The sequence below is a fragment of the Microcebus murinus genome, chromosome 11 (assembly GCF_040939455.1).
Source record: "Microcebus murinus isolate Inina chromosome 11, M.murinus_Inina_mat1.0, whole genome shotgun sequence".
Taxonomy (NCBI): Eukaryota; Metazoa; Chordata; class Mammalia; order Primates; family Cheirogaleidae; genus Microcebus; species Microcebus murinus.
In genome coordinates, this window is record NC_134114.1 from 99546389 (window position 1) to 99564765 (window position 18377).

At 35.6% G+C, this 18377-nt stretch overlaps 1 long non-coding RNA gene across 1 annotated transcript in view; it reads left to right on the top strand.

Moving 5' to 3' along the window:
- LOC142873700 (uncharacterized) overlaps positions 1 to 17568 on the top strand; it is a 176471-nt gene extending 158903 nt beyond the window's left edge. The window contains exon 3 of the long non-coding RNA XR_012921657.1: positions 17228 to 17568. This is a non-coding gene — a long non-coding RNA (uncharacterized LOC142873700). The remainder of the gene's footprint in view (positions 1 to 17227) is intronic.
- The last annotated feature ends 809 nt before the right edge of the window (positions 17569 to 18377 follow it).

Sequence of the window (18377 nt, forward strand, 5' to 3'; positions counted from 1 at the left end):
CTGCCAGCCAAGAATTTTGTACCTTGCTAAACTAAGTTTCATAAATGAAGGAGAAATAAAGTATTTCTCACACAAGCAAACACTAAGGGAATCTGTCACTACTAGACCCAACCTACAAGAAATGGTCAAAGTAAATTATACATGCAATAGCACAATACATATCAACCAGTGTAAAAACACCCAAAAGCAATAGCTCTTATTAAAAAATACCACAAGAAGAAAAGAAAACAGTCAGATAAAATCATACATGTTGAATAGAACAGCATCCCACATAGCAATACTAATACTCAACATGAATTGTCAGAATGCCCCACTTTAAATACACAGACTGGCTGAATGGATGAAAAAACATAACCAAAACATTTGCTGTCTCAAAGAAACACATCTAAACCACAAGGACACACACTGACTCAAGGTAAAGGCATGGGAAAAATTATTTCACACAAATGGAATCCAAAAGCCAGAAGATGCAGATTCTCATATCAAATAAAAATGGACTTTAAATTAACAATGGTAAAAAAAAGAGATAAAGAGTTAGACTACCTAAGTTCAAATTCTGAATGTATTCTTTACTAGCTGTGTGATCTGGGGCAAGCTCCTTAATCTCTTTCTGTCTCATTTTCCTCATTTATAGAATTTATATTGATTATGTTGATTATGCCATTACATCATATGTTAAAAGTTCAGAACAGTGCCTGAAACTATGTAAGCATTCAATATATGTTAATTATTATCATTTCTGAGGAAAGTGGAAAGTAAATACAAACAAGAGCCATGTTTTTTAAGGAAGGAATACAAGTCTAGTGAAAAATGGTGTTGGTGGTGGTATAAATTCAAAAGCAGATGAAGATAATTAATATCTTCAAAGCCCTTCAAAATATACTCCATAATCGGAGGGCCCAGTCCAATGATCCCTTGCTTCAAATAGTAGTTGAAGGAAGTCTTCCTGACTCCAATTTGCAACATGGGAGTGGAAGATAAAGAAGACTGAGGCAATGGGCAGGTTGACAATATGTCAAAGAATATGAGAAAAATACAGGGCAAGGAGCTCTACAGCTGTTGATTTTGATCATAAGAAGACAAATTCCTGCCAAATCACCACATCAAACACTGCATTTCTTTCCTGGAGCACAGTGTTTTCCTGCCAACCCAAATGGACCAAGCCTGTACACAGATATTAGGTAAAGGCCTGGTAGAAAAGTGATAGGAAACTATCAGTGGAAACTGGAGCTGTCTGTTGACCCATCTCATTCCTCTGCCTGACCTGTTTCTCACATTATCTTTTAACAAAAATCTGGCTAAGAAAAAAAGGCTTCCCTTTCAAAGTTGAGTAATAACACAAAGAAATTAGCCTGGTGTCTGTACAAAGGTAAGGAAGGAAAACCAATTTTAGACTCCTTAAACCCATGGATGTTGTATGGATGAACAGGAAAACTTCTTTTCTGTGTTTAATGTCTAATTTATTAAACAAATGAAGTTATTGAGCCATTTACATTCCTTCCATCATCAAATAAACTTTCTTAATACTAATTTCCTTCATGAATTATAAATCAGTGTCCCTTTTTAATATTTGAAAAGTGATTCATCTACATATTTTGAAAATAAAGGATTTATCAATAAACAATCTAGAGTAATATCTGAACAGAGATTCAGATATGCATTTGGAAAATAAGGAAGAGCAGAATAACAAAAGGGGATATGATTTTAAATGAACAAAACATTAAGATTATTCTTTTCTTATTTGAGTTTTCCACATTACAATATAGAGCAGGACATAGTTATTTTAATTATGAAAAGGCTGATTTTTCTCATATTTGTCATCCACAAGATAAAAATGAATAATGATAAAAGCCCATTTTACTCATTAGGCTATGCTTATAGAGATGCCTGAAGAAAGTGGATATAGTGAAAAGAAAAAATTGTTAGTGAATTGTCTGAGGAAAGAATTTGATAAAAGTAGTTTAGATCAAGGTGTATGTGAGAGATTACTTAGTGGTAGGACTTAATGTTTCATCCTGATATGAGTCTATACATTTCAAGAGAAGTTTCCCGTAAACTCCAGCCAATGCAAACACAAAGGCATTTTTGGGATTTCAGGTATAGATTTGATGGCTGGGGCAGAGTGGCGTATAGAGTCTTTCATATAGGCTGTCCTCAGATCTCAACACATGACTTGTGTTTCAAATCCATTTTAAAGATAGGAACTATTTAAATGAATTTTAATAATTGCTCTGCATTTCAGCCAATGAAAACACCACTGCAGAGAGACTAACAAACAGCTTTATGCTACAGGAAGCACAATCCACAGGTCTAAGAGGCTCAAGTCCCTAGATAGCTTCTACACACAGCTCCTGTGCTCCCATTGAGTCTTCCCCAGAGTAGGAGGTGACTGCAAGTCAGCAATTACTAAGGCGCAAGCATCTGTCCCTGCCTGAACCCAGCTGCTGATCAATGATTCCACCAAGCCTTGGTGCTCTGCTTAGGTCTACCCTATGGTGAAAGGCAAGTGCAAGTCCACATATACCTGTGGGGCATAGCCTCTGGCCACTACCACTCTGTGTGCCTGAACAGCAAGCCCAGAGACCTCACATTCAGCCTTGAAGCACAGTCCTGCCTAAACTACAGATTCCAAAAAAACAGTATCAAATAGACAGGGAAGATAACCTGCAAACCTGCCCAAATAAAGCGATCACGGAGCCCAGCCAGCAGCTCTGCCTACTGTCAAATTTCAGCCACTGGGCTTGCTGGACTATGGAGTGAGCCAGCAGTACCATTTAAAATCAGAGCACAGAAAGTTACCCAGCCCAACCAGAGAACCTGGCACCAAGGTCTGCCTGTCCAGCATTGCTACCAGCCAGCCCATCTAGAAACCCAGACTAGACTAAGTAGTAAAGGCTTATCACCCCCAATGAGCACCTACAAAGGCTAGAACAGGTGGCCTTATTCTCAAACATGCATGCATAAACTTAAAGACACAAGAATTACAAAAAATAAATGAAATATGAAATCACAAAGAAATTAATAGAACTCTAATAATGGACCCAAAAGAAATGGGGATCTGTAAAATGACAAAAAGTCCTGAATGATCCTCTTTAAGAATTTTGCAGAACTTCAAGAAAATACACATAGAAAATTAAATCAAATTTAGAAAACAATCCATGAACAGAATAAGTTAGATAACAAAACAGAAACAATTAAAAAATATATAAATCCTAGAGAAAAATAATATAATAATTAAACCAAAAAACTAAATAGAAAGTTTCAACAGCAAACTTGAGCAGTAAAAAAAAAAAAAATCAGCAAGGTTGAAGACATGATACTTGAAACTATTAAATCAGAGGATCAAAAGGAAGAAAAAAGAATAAAATAGGCCTACAAAAATTTGGGCATGACATGATGCAAATTAACTTTTACATAATTGCAATTACAGAAGGAGAAGATAGAGGATGAGGACTAGAACACATATTTTAAGGAACTAATGGTTGAAAATTTCCAAAATCTGAGAAAAGACAACATCCAGGTGTAGGAAGAACAGAGGTCACCAATCAAATGCAACCCAAAGAGAGGTTCACCAATATATGTCATAATCAAATTGTCAGAAATCACAAAGGAAAAATACTGAAAGCAGCAAAAGATAAGAAATATATCACATTAATGGGAGTACAAATATAGCTCTCAGTAAATTTCTCAGCAAAAATCCTGCAGTCTAGACGAGAGTGAAATGTTATATTCAAAGTGCTGAAGGAAAAAAAAAAATCCTGCCAACCAAGAATACTTTACCAGGTAAAGTTGTTTTTCAGAAATGAGGGAGAAATAAAAACTTTCCATACAAATAAAAGTTGTGGGAGTTCATCACCACTATTGTTTCATTACACAATTGCTAAAGGGAATTCTTTAAGCTGAAATAAAAGGCTGCTAAATAATAACAAAAACCACATAAAAGAAAAAACTCAATAGTATTAGTGATACATAGTAATTATCAGAATTCTCTAATATTGTATTGGTGGTGTGTAAAGCAATTTTATCCCTACTATGAAAATTAAAAGACAAAAATATTAAAAACAACTATAGCTACAATAAGTTGTTAAGAGATACAAATTACAAAAAAATGTAAATTTTGACATCAAAATCATAAATGGTGGGGGAAGGATAAAAGTATAAAGTTTCCGTATGCAATAAAGTTAAGTTGTAATCAGCTCAAAGTAGTCTGTTATAAAGATAATATTTTATATGAACTTCATGATAACCACAAAGCAAAAACCTATACTAGTTGCACAAATATAAAAATATTCAAAGCATACCACCACAGAAAACCATCAAACCACAAAGACAGACAGAAAGAGAGAAAGAAACAAAAGCAATTAGAAAACAAGACCTACAAAACAGAAAACAGACCTACAAAAACAGAAAACAAGACCTACAAAACAGAAAACAAATTACAAAATGGCAGTTCCAATTCTTTAGCTATCAATAATTACTTTAAATGTAAATGACTTAAATTCTCCAATAAAAAGACACAGTTTGGCCAAATGGATAAAAAATGCAAAATCCAACCATATGATGCCTATAAAGGGTTCCCTTTACCAATAAGGAAACAAATATATTGAAAGAGAAGGGATAGAAAAATTCACTCCACACAAATGAAAACTGAAAGAGATCAGTGGTAGCTAGGTTTATATCAAACAAAACAGACTTTAAATCAAAAACTATAAAAAAGAGATTCTTATATAACGATAAAGGGGTTAATTCACCAAGAGAACATAGCAATTGTAAACACAGAAGCACTCAACATTGTAGCACCTAACACATAAAACTATTAGATTATCTGAAGGTAGAGAGAGACTGCAGTACTGTAATAGTAGGGAGCACAGGGGCCCTAGTACCTCCCTGTCAACATTGGACAGATCAGCTAGGCAGAAAATCAATAAGGAAATGTACTTGAACAGCACTTTAAACCAAATGGGTATAATAGACATATACAGAACATTCCATCCCATAGCACAAATACATTAAATGCATAAGTGTAAACTTAACCATGGAGGTAAATGGTCAATGAAACAGAATAGAAAGACCAGAAATAACCCCACACAATTACAGTCAATTGATTTTTGCTAAAGGTGGCAATAACAAATAATGGAAAAAGGGTAGTCTCTTTGAAAACTTGAAATCTGCATGCAAAAGAATAAATTTGAACTCTTATATCATATACAAAAATTAACTCAAAATGGATTAAAGACTTACATGTAAGACTCAAAACTGTAAAACTACCAGAAGAAAGCACAGGGGAAACTCCAGGACATTGGTCTGGGCAGTGATTTTCTTAGACAGGATCCCAAAAGCAGCAGCTGCAAAAACAGACAAATGGGATGACATAAAACTAAAGAGCATCTGTACGTCAAAGTAAACAATTAATAAAATGAAGATACAACCCATGGATAGGGAAAAATATTTGTACATTATACATGGATAAGAGATTAATATCCAAAATATATAAGGAATTCAACTCTATAGCAAGAAAATAGTCCAATTTAAAAATAGGCAAACGACCCAAACAGTTATTTCTCAAAAGAGACATACAAATGACTAATAGGTACTTAAGAAAATATTGAGTGTCACTAATCCTTAGGGAAATGCAAATTAAAACTATAATGAGATATCACCTCACAACTGTTATAATGGATTTTATCAAAAAGATGAAAGATAAAAGTTAGGACGCTGAGAAAAGGGAACTGTTTCATCCTTGATTGGAATGTAATTAGTTCAACCATTATGAAAAATGGCATGGAGGTTCCTCAAAAATAACTAAAAACAGAACTGCCATATGATCCAGTAATCTCGCTTCTGGATATGTATCCAAAGGAACTGAAATCTATATGTCAAAGATATATCTGCATTCTCATGTTCATTGCACCATTATTCACAATAGCCATGATATGGAGTTAACATAAATATCCATCAGTGGATGAATGGATAATAGAATACTGTTCAGCCTCAAAGAGAAAAAATCCTATCATTTGTGACAACATGAATGAGCCTGGAGGACATTATGCTAAGTGAAATAAGCTGGGCACAGAACGACATACTGTATGATCTCATGCATATGTGGAATCTAAAAATGTTGGACTTACAGAAGTAGAGAGTAGATAGTTGGTTATAAGAGGCTGGGGTAGAGAGGGAGAGAATAGGAAGTTGTTGCTTAAAGGTTACAAAGTTTCAGGTAAGAGGAATAAATTTTGACATATATTGTACAGCAGGGTGAATATAAGCAATACTACCATATTTTATATTTCCAAATAACTAAATTTCAAATGTCTCACATAAAAAATGACAGATAAGCAAAGTGATGTTACATTGATTCAATCAAGTTTACATTGTATGTATATATCAAGAAAACACATTGTAATCCATAAGTATATATAATTATTATAATCTGCCAGTCAAAAATACTAATTTAGCCTAGGCACTGTGGCTCCCACCTCTAATCCTAGCACTTTAGGAGGCTGAGGTGGGAGCTTTGCTTGAGACCAGGAGTTTGAGATCAGTCTAAGCAGAATAAGACCCCATATCTACAAAAAATAGAAAAATTAGCCAGGTGTGATAGCATGCACCTATAGTCCCAGCTACTTGGGAGGCTAAGGCAGGAAGGTCACTGGAGCCTAAGAGTTTCAGGTTGTAGTGAATTATGATGATGCCACTGCACTTTAGCCCAGGCAACAAAGTGAGACCCCATCCCAATAAAAATAAGAAATAATTTTACAAGTTAAAACTTATAACTAAAATGAATTAATGTGAAAATAGAAAAGAAATAGAACTCATTTATTTAAAATGTTAAGATATACAATCCACTAGATAGTATAATATATTAAAGGAGACACAAAGGAGATACATACATAAAAATGGAAATATAAAAACTATTTTAGGGTGGCAGCATTCCATTTTTAGGGACTAATTTCTAAAAAGCACTAAACTGATAATTTCTAAAAACCACTAAAAATACAATGACTCTAACAAACTAGAAGTTTATATTTCTTTCATATAATAATCCAAATGTTGGTAAGTGGTCTATAGCAAGTAGATGTCTTGGAACCAAAAAGATACTCAGAGAAAATTATTACTTTCATATTATTTTTCTACCACTTCTTATGATGTTTTCCTTAACTGTATCATAAAAGATGACTTACCAGCACCAGATCCAAATTCCAGTCTATCGGTGGGGAAAATGATATAAATGTAGTTCTATTTCTGCTTTCTAATATTTATGCCATCTCCTCTCTTTTCAACTGTTATCAGCATTAATGCATTCATATATTAACACATTTGATGAACACTATTTTAAAAAGCATTTAGATACTTTCATGATGTCTTCTAATTACTATATAAATCTTTAAAAAATAAATATATGAATGACTTTTGAGAAGATCATATAAAATTAATTTCCTTAATCTTTTGAAGTAGTAAATTACATTCGATATCTTCAGTTAACTAAGCTAAGGGAACCTAGGCAGCTGGTAAATATTATTTGTAGATATATTTGTGAGGGTGTTTCCAGACGAGATTAGCATTTGAATAGACAGAGTAAACAAGATCACCTTCACCAATGGGGACAGTCATCAATCCGATCTGTGGAGAGCCCAAATAGAACAGAAAGGCGGAGGAAGGGTGAATCCAAACCTGCTCTGGGAGCTGGGACAGCCAGCTTCTCCTGCCCTAGGACATTGCTGCTCCTGGTTGTGGATCTTCAGACTCAATCCGGACCATCACATTATATGTGTGCATGACTAGTACATCTACCTTAAGAAAGACACTACTTGAACATGACATATTTTTCTCATGATTGTCACGAATCTATTTGGTAATATTTTGTGTTAAATTTATACACAGATTAATAAATAATATTGACCTATTTCTTAACTTGGACAGTCTTGCAGCTTTCATATCAATGTTAAATAACTTTTGTAAAATGAAGTTGTTAGATTTTCCTCTTTTGTATTATGTTAATAGTTTATATGCAATAGAAGTTATTTGTTGCTTAACAATGTGATAGAATGTGTCTTTTCAAACATCTAGGCTTTGTGACTATGGGAGATGGGTAAAAGGACTTGAAAAAATTTTGAGTTGAGATTTAGTTACTTTATTTTCCACTTTTCCTTTTTACTACATTTTGCTTGAAAAATGTCCAACTCTATCTGAATCTACACTCCAAAATGTTACAAATCTATCCCATTTTGAAGACAATGGAAAGTGACCAATCCAAAATATAACTGTCTCTTATGTATACAGTTGCAATAGCCATTAAATAGTTTCCCTGTTCCTACTTTTTCCTCTCTTCAATTTTTTTTCAGCCAACATTCTGAGTGATCTTTTCAACATGTAGAACACATTGTGTCATTCTAAGCCAAGGATGATATTTGTCTCTCTAATTGGCATTCATGAATCTAGGCATTAATGTCTTGAGATTTATCCCAGTGATAGTTGTTTAGGGAACTTAACAATGTTCTTTCCAAAAGGATTCAAGTGCTGTTCTTCTCTTGATGTCTCTTCCAGAAAACTAGGTTTTAGTTCATGCAAGGGTTGATTAGAGAGGTACCCTGAAAAAAGTTGCCTATGTCTGTTCATAAGACTGTGTGTACTCTATGAGTTCCTTGTAGTATCTGATCATGTCTGCTTGCAATAAGGTAGAGTCAAAGATCATAGGTGGTGTTATTGTATTTGTAAATTGGCCTTTACTTTAATAACTTAATTAACTGTCAAGTGAATTGATCTTTTTGTAACTATAGCTCTGAACATTACATTGGGCCTGGAAAGTTATAGTGTTTTGCAAAATTTGCCTCAGTTTAATATAAGAATCCCATTTTCCTGAAGATCAAGTATAATGTAGATCTGCGAACAGCAAACATTTTTTGTAAAGGGTCAGATAATAAATAATGCAGACTTGTGGAACTGTGGTCTCTCTTGGAACTAAGCAACTCTGCTGCTGTTAGTGGCCATACAATATAAAATGAACAAATACTCCAATAAACCTTTTTTTTAACAATGTTTGGCAGACCATGTCTGTCCTAGGGGCCATTGTTTTCCACTCCCAGGCACAGATGGTGGAGTAAATGAGTGAGCGTAGTGCTTTACAGAGTTTCTTAATGACAGTAATTCTTTTTTTTTTTTTAACCTGGCACCATTTTTTATTAGCTTCTGAATCATCATCTGGAAAGAAAACATTCTAGAGTAACATCATTAAAAACAGCTCTGATAAACCACAGTCACTACTACATACCATAAAGCAGGTACAGGATATTTTGCATTCACAGAGGTATGCTACAGCACTGTCCTACGTCTATAATACTAGAGGATACAATTAAAAAGGCATTATTTGAGACTTGATCCTACTTTTCCAGCAGAGGGCCCAAAGGATGGTATGACACAGCTCTAAAGAAATGCACCTCCTTAAACAGGATTTCCTTTCATTCACGGCACAGTTCTAGGTATTCACTGCTCTTCATGAACATAAGCAGAAAACCGTTAAAAGAAAAAGAAAACCGGGGGGGGGGGAAAGGGAAGGAACCATTGGATTCATACAAAGATGACTGAGTGGAGGCAAGCAAGACCCAGCCTAACTAGTATTTCACCAGATCTGTCATGTTCGAATGGTGAGAGCTCCATGGGAAAAAGGAGACGCCAAGTAGCGCTTCAAAGCTGCAGACCGCAACCAAAACACAGCATCATTTCAAACAGAAGCAGTAGCCAAACATTGCTCACTTGGATATGGTTCAAGGATGCTGACATCAATATTTAATCATCTGCGCACTCATCCAGGAAGAAGGGGAGATCAGTTACTACTGTACTTTGATTGTGTTCAACTCAATCACCATGTTACAAAAATAGCAAGCTGCCATAATAAAATATAAGGCTCCTCTATCCAGCACCATGTTTCTTCAGTTCTTCACTTCCAAGCCTGCAACACCACAACCATATCCAAAGACCATAAGGGAGCAAAGAAACCACAACTGATGTATTAACTGGGACCACCACATTGTTCAGGCTGAGCTATTCCTATGCGGTGTTATTTTCCTTGTATTTCTGGTGTTTCATCTAACCATAAGGATTTTTAGGCCTGAATTATATGCACTCAAAAATGAGAGCATATGTCTATATGTAAGTTGTGGCTGAAGATGCATGGCCATCAACTGAGCGCAAGTCATACAGCAGGTACAAGCTTGCAAAGCCTCATTTTTACTGGTGCAGCAGCTTTGTGTCAGTGTAAATTGCTCCTATGTCCTTGTGCATTTCCAAGCTCTGGACACGATAACATCACAGACCATTTTACCCCTTTGGCTGCTGGCAATATCTGACTTCGTTTTCCCTGCTCCCCCCCAATCCCTTGCAATAAACCACAGCCTTTAAGATTTTGTTTCTTCCGTTCTGATCGCCTGAGGTTTGATTGGTCCAGTTCTAACAGGTTTGGTGGCTATGGAGGGTGCAGGAGGTGGCTTTTCTTCTACTTTTTCCTGACAGACACCAGGAGGGTCGGTCAGTGATAGTAATTCTTGATGTTAGATGAGGATTTCCAAAGCAGAAAACATGAAATTGAGTAGCATTTTTCCATTCTCAGGACATAGCTCTTTTGTAAGGAAAAGACTTGACCTTAAAATAAGCAAACAACAACCAGTACACATGCATATTTCACTGCAGTGGGTAGTAGTAAGGAGTTCATATGGAGGCATATGAAGTTCCTGTAGTTTTAACTTCTGTCCATGCCCAGCCTTTACACATTTACTAGAGTTGTGCTGTTGGCAGGTGAGGCATGTACAAAAGACATACCCCATTATTTTATTTTAAAACTTACCTATCAGTGTTGCTTTAGATCAGTGGCCAATTTGTCCTTGCTGTGGTAGAAAGATCTCATGTACAATCTTAGCAAGGTTCCCTGTGACATCTTATGCCACCATCAGACTGCCATCCTAAGAATGTGAGGGATTATTTCAAAGTATTTTATATCTAGATCATTTCCAATATATTTTCTCTGATGTCGAGGCTAAATTGTGGCTTTCTGTAATGATCTCCTTGAACTCCACTGAAGATTTGGTTTGGTGGGGTGTCACAAGACCTGTGTATGGATGATCTGGCTTGGTGTACCAAGGAGCTAGGGTATTTGTCTTCAACTCTAGACTCTTTCAAGTGCCTTTGTAATAGGTACTTCTTTTGCAGCATAGTATGATGTCTAGAAGTTTCTTGACTTCTTGAATGTTTTAGGGTTCCTTCTGAGACCGAGAAGACTGTCCCTAAAATATCTCATTGTCAAGGACACCCAGAGACATATCTACAGTCTGTTTATAAATTAACTTTCTTGCTCTAACCACTTGGCAACTTCTAGTGAAGGCAATCAGTTTTGTCATTTGGGTTGATTTGCTTCTCATTGTGGGATCATATTCTGAACATGAAATCTTTAATGGGATGGCCAGACTAATTTTTCATTTCTGTCTTTAATGTGATCCATCAATAAGTTAAAGGACAGAAAATATAGTCATCTCTCACTATCCATGGGCATTGGCTCTAGGACCTGTCAGGATTCTCAAGTCTCTAAAATTTGCATATAACCTATGCACATGCTCCCTTATAGTCTGAATCACCTCCAGGTTACTTATTAATGTTACTTATTAATTCACTGTAAGTGCTATGTAAATAGTTATACTACGTGTTTAGGGGAAAAGGGCAAGAAAAACATCTGTACATGTTCACTACAGATGCAATTTTTTTCCTGAATATTTTCAATCAGCAATGAGTTGAACTCACAAAGGCAGAATCTCTGAATATGGAGGAACAACTGTATTTAACAATTAATAAATGTTTTAGTTTTTTAAAATTTAGTAGAATCCACTGAATGTTTCTACATATATTAACTTTATGTATTTTTAGAAATCACTGACTAATGACACTTAAGATATAAGAGATTCTAAAAATATTTATCTTGTTTAACCATTCTTACTGACATTTCCATGGCCCCAGGCTTGTCAGCATAGTGGGCTCAATATTCCCCTAACTGATAAGTTGTTCATGATTATGCTGTTGCTCTTTAATGGCCATGAACTTAGATACCTTTTTCTGAAATTTCATCTTCTGAGAGATGATTTGAATTTCTTGTTATCTCTTATATGAATCATGGAGTTGGAAGATCTTCACTAAGAAACTAGTTAGACCATGAATGTACATGATGATGATATGCAGGTTATTTAATCATTCTACAGTGAACCATTTTCCTTGTCAGTGGAATGAGGATAAGAATACTTCATCACACCAAAGTGTTGGGTGGTTTTTTACCAAATAATATACATAAGTTTTTTCTATATTTTTAGTTTAAAATCTTATGTAAATGTAAGATGGTGTTGTAATTTCCCTCTTCAGTAAGCGCCGTTTACTGGTTATTCTTTTGCAGAAATCAGTTGCAGAAATTTGTATTGAGATCCTAAAGAATGGTAAACTGAAAAGGAGATGACCATCATTAGCAACCAGATAGCCAGGCTAATTTAAGCAGCTTAGACCTCTGCAAATATCTAGAACTTACAAAATATTATTATATTAAATAAAAGAATCCTAGGGCTGCATCTTTATCTAGATGCACCTTTACCTAGGTTAAATTTTTAAATGTTTGCTATTATGTTTTTATAATTTACAATTAACCTCAATGTTTAAGTGGATGGAGTTTTATGTGAAGACATGACCATCAATTATATTACTATATTACACATGGTAGCATATGGAGACTACTAGTGCTCACTCTTTTAAACCCCTGATGACTTAGTGTAAAATTGGCTCTACCCCTGCCTAAACCACAGCCCATCCTTCCAGTCCCATCACCTAGATGCCTGCTTAGTATCTATTCTCTGCTTCTTGATTCTTTTCAGAGTCTCTATATCATTAGAAACAGCAATGTGCCCATCCCAAAAAACACACTTTTCTAGCTGCCCTTGTTTATGAAGTTCTCACATATCACAATGACATGTGAGGGGAAGCTATTAAGTGAGCTTCAGAGAAAACTCTAAGAACTCTGAAACTGGTAGGGAATCTTCTGCTTTGTCTTCCTATCTGGACTATAGTAATGTTAGTGGGAGTCCAATAACTACCTTGTGCATGAGGTAAATTTGAGGATGGAAGCCACACATTAAGAATAGCGGAAGAGCAGAAAGATATTAGGAACCCGGGTTCTGATGACTTTATGAAGCCTCCATTGTGGTTCATGCTACGTAATTGAGACATTCTGAAATCAAGCTTAAGCCATTTATTATATTTCAAGTGTTTGCAACATGCAGTGCAATACAATTCCTAGCATTCATTACTCTTCATAAAATAAGCATATTTTTCATTCTTTTCCATAATCAGAAAACAACACAAAACAGCGATAAAAAAAAAGTCATGCCAGTATACGTATGTATCTGTTTGTCACATGCAAACGAATGTATCCCTGATAGAAATATTAAGAAGTTGGGCAGGGTGGAGTGGCTCATGCTTACAATCCCAGCACTTTGGGAGGACAGGCAGGAGGATCACTTGTGGCCAGGAGTGAGAGACCCCATCTCTATAAAAATTAGCCAGGCATAATGATGTGGGCCTGTAGTCCCATCTACTTGGCAGGCTGAGGGGTCAGAGAATCGCTTGAGCCTAGGAGTTTGAGGTTGCAGTGAGCTATGATGATGCCATTGCATTCCAGCCTGGGCAACAGAGTGAGGCTCTGTCTCAGGGGAAAGAAAAAAGAAAAAGAAGTTGGGCGATTTAGGTATTTTCACTATGACTATTATTCAGGCATTCACAGATCATGTGAATGTTTCTATAAAATAATTTTCTTTCAAACTTGAAATTGATTCATTTTAATTGTAAAGAAAACAAACTCTTAAACAAAATCTTTCTGTGAAGATTGATGCTGGAGAGTCTCAGAACAATGGTAAAGCATAACTGAGAGGCCTCCAGCCACTGCCAGGCCTGCATGTTCCAGAAGATTAGCACTGGCAAAGCGTAGTTATGATAGATGGTGATTACGCATTATCTTTGGCTGTTTTCTCTGGCTTTATTTTTCTGACAGATCTATCTTAATTAAACCCAAATTGGAATGAAAAATAAGAAAAGCTGCCATTTTAAACCCACTTGATTAAAAAGTCAGCCAAAATCACAAATCAGCTCAAATTTGTTAATCTTTAACAAAGAAAAACAAGCCATCAGAGATCAGAGATTAATTGATTTAAAAAAACCAAAACTCTTATTCCTTTTAGATCTATGCTTAATAAAAGCCACCTTCTTTTCCAGGAACTAAGAACCCTTAGCTGTGAAAGCATGTGAAGCTGCAAAGCTCTGGGAAGAGAGACTGAGAGCAGAGGTGTGGCGTGGGGGCGGGAGTCTTGCCAACATACACGCACACACATGCACACACACGCACACACATGGGTGTGTATATGAAAACATTGGGCAGATAAAGGAGCATTTTGGTCAAGATATAGATATTGTCTTATATCTTCTATTTCCTTGTACTTTTCAATATATTGAACATGAATTGTTTTTGTAATAAGAAAATAAAATTTTTGAAGGAATATGCTAAATAAAAATGATATTATCTGACACTTTGGGATTTATAATTCTCACACTGTAATAACTGCATTCTCATTTTTATCCTCAGGAAAAAAGTATAGAATATCTAGTCACCATCCATATCGTAGTCCTTCATATTCATTGTGGTGCTTTTAAAATTATGTCCACAAATTCTTTAATACTCTTCTCTTCAAGAGGTCTTGCTTAATTCCATTAAATTTAGTGACTAAATTCTAACAAATTGAATATGCCAGAAATTATATGTCACTTCTGAATTCAGGTTAAAAAGATGGTGGTCCTTCTGTCTTGGCCTCTCACTCATCACTTCCCGCAGGGGAAACAATCTGCCATGTCAGCACCCTAGGCAGGGACAGAGGTGACGAGAAACTGAGGTCCTCAGGCCCACAGCAAGGGGAGCAAGCTTGGGCATGGATTCTTTAGCCCCAGACAAATCTCTAGGTGTGCATAGCTCTGGCCGCCAGCTTGACAGCACGCTGTTGGGAGAGCCTGCACTCAGCTCAGCTGTGCCCTGGTCCTTGACCCCCGGAGGGTATGAGGTAAATTTTTTTTTTATCTTAAGCTTTTAAATTTGGGGGTCATTTATCCAAAAGCCTTCTTGCAATGCTCAGGTAAAATAAAGAAAGCTTAAAATTTCCCCAATCTCTAGCACCTTGAAAAACTAAAAATACTATCTAAAATGTGTATAAATATCATAAAACTAAACCAAACAAAGCAGTTGTAAAATGAAGGAAGCGGTTCGACATTAGTCCATAGCGGACTTCAAGAGAGCAATGAAAGGAGTTAGAAGGCAACCACAACCTTTCCTCCGGGTTTTCTATTCTCCTCATAGCAGCAGGCAGGAGTAGAGGGAAAGAGTGAATTGAAGGATCTGAGAAACTCTCTAACATCCACCATTTGGGTGGGAACCACATGTGCCACCTCAGAGTAGGAAGGATGAGAAACAGCACACAGCTTTGAAGAGAATTGTCAAAGGCCGATGGCTTATACTTTTATGTTTGAGCTTATATTTTCTATTGTGTTTTCTGCTACTTGTTTTGCTTAATCCATATTTTTTCTCACATTTCTTGCCTTCTAAATTATTCTCTTATTATTTTTCTCCTTTTCCTAGTTTTGAAATTATAAATTTTATTCATGAAATTTTAATCCATTTATTACATTTATAATTTCTACAAGCAACCTTTACTTTGAAATCTATAGTTGACAATATCTCTACCCTCTTCCAACCCTGAGACCAATGATTCTCTAATTTATTGTCCATATGTAAGACTCAAGGACCCCGTGAGACTGTAGATTCTGATTCCGCAAGTCTAGGGCAGGCCTTATTATGCATTCTGATAAGCTCTTGTTCCATGGAGCATGCTTGAAGGAGCAAGGCCTTAGACCCCCATAACTCCATTCATCCCTCGTAACTTCTGTTCTCAATTTGTTATTGTATTATAAATCTGATTTTTCTCTTTTTAAATCACTCTAGACATTAGTCTTATTATTTTATAAGTCAAGGTTTATTTATAGTTTTTCATTATCTCTATTCTTCACTCTTTGTACCTCAAACCTGTATTTTGGGGTCAATTTTTTTTACTGCTTGATATGCTGATCTGATAGTAACAAACTTCTCAATTGAAGTGTATGAGATAATGCCTTTGTTTTTCTTTTTTATCTTTGATATGCATTTTTAAAAAGAAGTATTTTCCTGCATGGCCAAAATATTATCATCTCACCTGAAATAATTTCTTAATATGCTACATTATCATTTCTTATTCAAATTTTTATATTTGTTCCAAAATAGCCAAAATAAGGGAAACAACACCATTGATTTAATTTGCTTCTTCTGTGTCTTCAGGACCATAGTACAGCCCATTTTTCCCCATGCAAACAAGAAGTACTTTCTTTGTTATGACTTTGTTATCATACAATGTCCAGTGTCTCATCAACTGTTCATCTTGTGGTTTCCAAACTAATTGGTAGTTGTTACCAGAATATATATAATCAATATTTGTAAAAGGTGATCATTCCTACCAATTCTTTTACAGAATTCTCTAGGTTTCCCTTACTAAAAAAGCTAAATTAGTATCCTAAAGCTAATTATCCTAAAGCTAGTATCCTAAAGTATCCTAAAGCTAATTAGTATCCTAAAATACAGTTACTATTTAAAATAAGAATTCATTATTCCTTTTCTTTAATTACCAAATTTCAAAGGAAACAGTTGATTAAGCAGTTGGTCTGAATAGGCATCAATAGACAATTTGATTTTTTTTTTATTGAGTATCATCATGAACCGAAGTATTTTTATAGATTGTGTTTGAATCATTTATGAACATTCTTTGTTGAAGTCTGAATTGTCACAGATGTTACCAGATGGAGTCCCTTTAAGTTGGCACCTATCCCAGCCCAAAGTGAATGACCCCATGCTCATTAGCAAGCAACATATTAAACACAAACCAGCACTATGTAGCCTCAACATGAAGCTCTTAGGAAAAGATAAATCTCAAATAAGCTGCAATAAAGTTTAAAGATAATTTTTAAATGTGCAGGGAATGCTATGAAGTTCAGAACAGTATTATTTATGTCCTCTGATTTTTGTTAAAAGGACTTTTACTCATTCATTCATTTAAATATTTATTAATCTCTTTCCATACTCCAGACACTCCACAACTTTTTGAAGACACAACTGAGCTCAAAATTTTCCATCCTCCTGTGTGCTGCTGTGGTGAAGGATCCTTAATCAAGAAACTTCATTAATAAACATAAAATGATCACTCTGATGGGTGCTTTTAAGGAAAGGTTTTGAAAATGATCTGAGAATGATCATTTGAAAATGATCTGAGAATGGAAGGATGAGTAGTACTTGAGTAGATGAAGTTGGGAAAATAATGGAGTAATATTATAGGGAAGGATAAAATATCTAATTGTATGCTGGGCACAGTGACTCACACCTATAATCCTAGCACCTTGGAAGGCAAAGGTGGGAGGATCACTTGGGGCCAGGAGTTTTAGACCAGCCTGAGCAACATAGTGAAAAAAAGCCCTGTTTTTCCCCCACCCTCGCCCCCCCAAAAAGCTGAGCATAGTGGTTGGTGGTGGCGCATGACTGTAGTCCCAGCTACTTGCAAGGCTAAGGCAGGAATATTGCTTGAGCCCAGGAGTTTGGGGTTGTAGTGAGTTATGATGACACCACTGCACTCTACCCAGGGCAACAGAGCAAGCAACCCTGTCTCAAGAACAAATAAACAAAAAAACCAAATACTAATTCTTGGTAATGCAAGATGAGAATATTTCAAATAAATAGAGCTCAACAAAGGCCAATGTGATTGCAAAAAATCAAGTGAAATGATACAGAAAATATCCATTGAGTTTAGGAAGGTGGCCTTATAAAAGTCATTTTGGTGCAGAATAATGCTATTTATTTTTATATAAATCACAATCTCTGAAACTACATCCAATAACTTTTAATAAATGCTTAAAGGAGAGAATCATGTTCAGAGTTGGGAAGAGAACAAATAATCAAACTATTATTTTCCATAGAGTTACAATGTTACAATTATTTTCATGCACCAATATTATTTTTTAAATTAAAAACAAGAATTTGCATAAAACTCATGTTTTTAAGATTAAATAATCTAATCTATTTTTGTTGTTTTAAAAGAATGATGTGAGGGGAGAGGACAAAATGGTGGTTTAGTGGTGGCCTCTTGGCTCACTGTTCCCAGTGAGAAGGAGGTGAAGAACTCAGATGGCTACACATAAGTAGATCACTCCCCCACAAGAGAGCATTGTGAATCTGCAGAGGAACG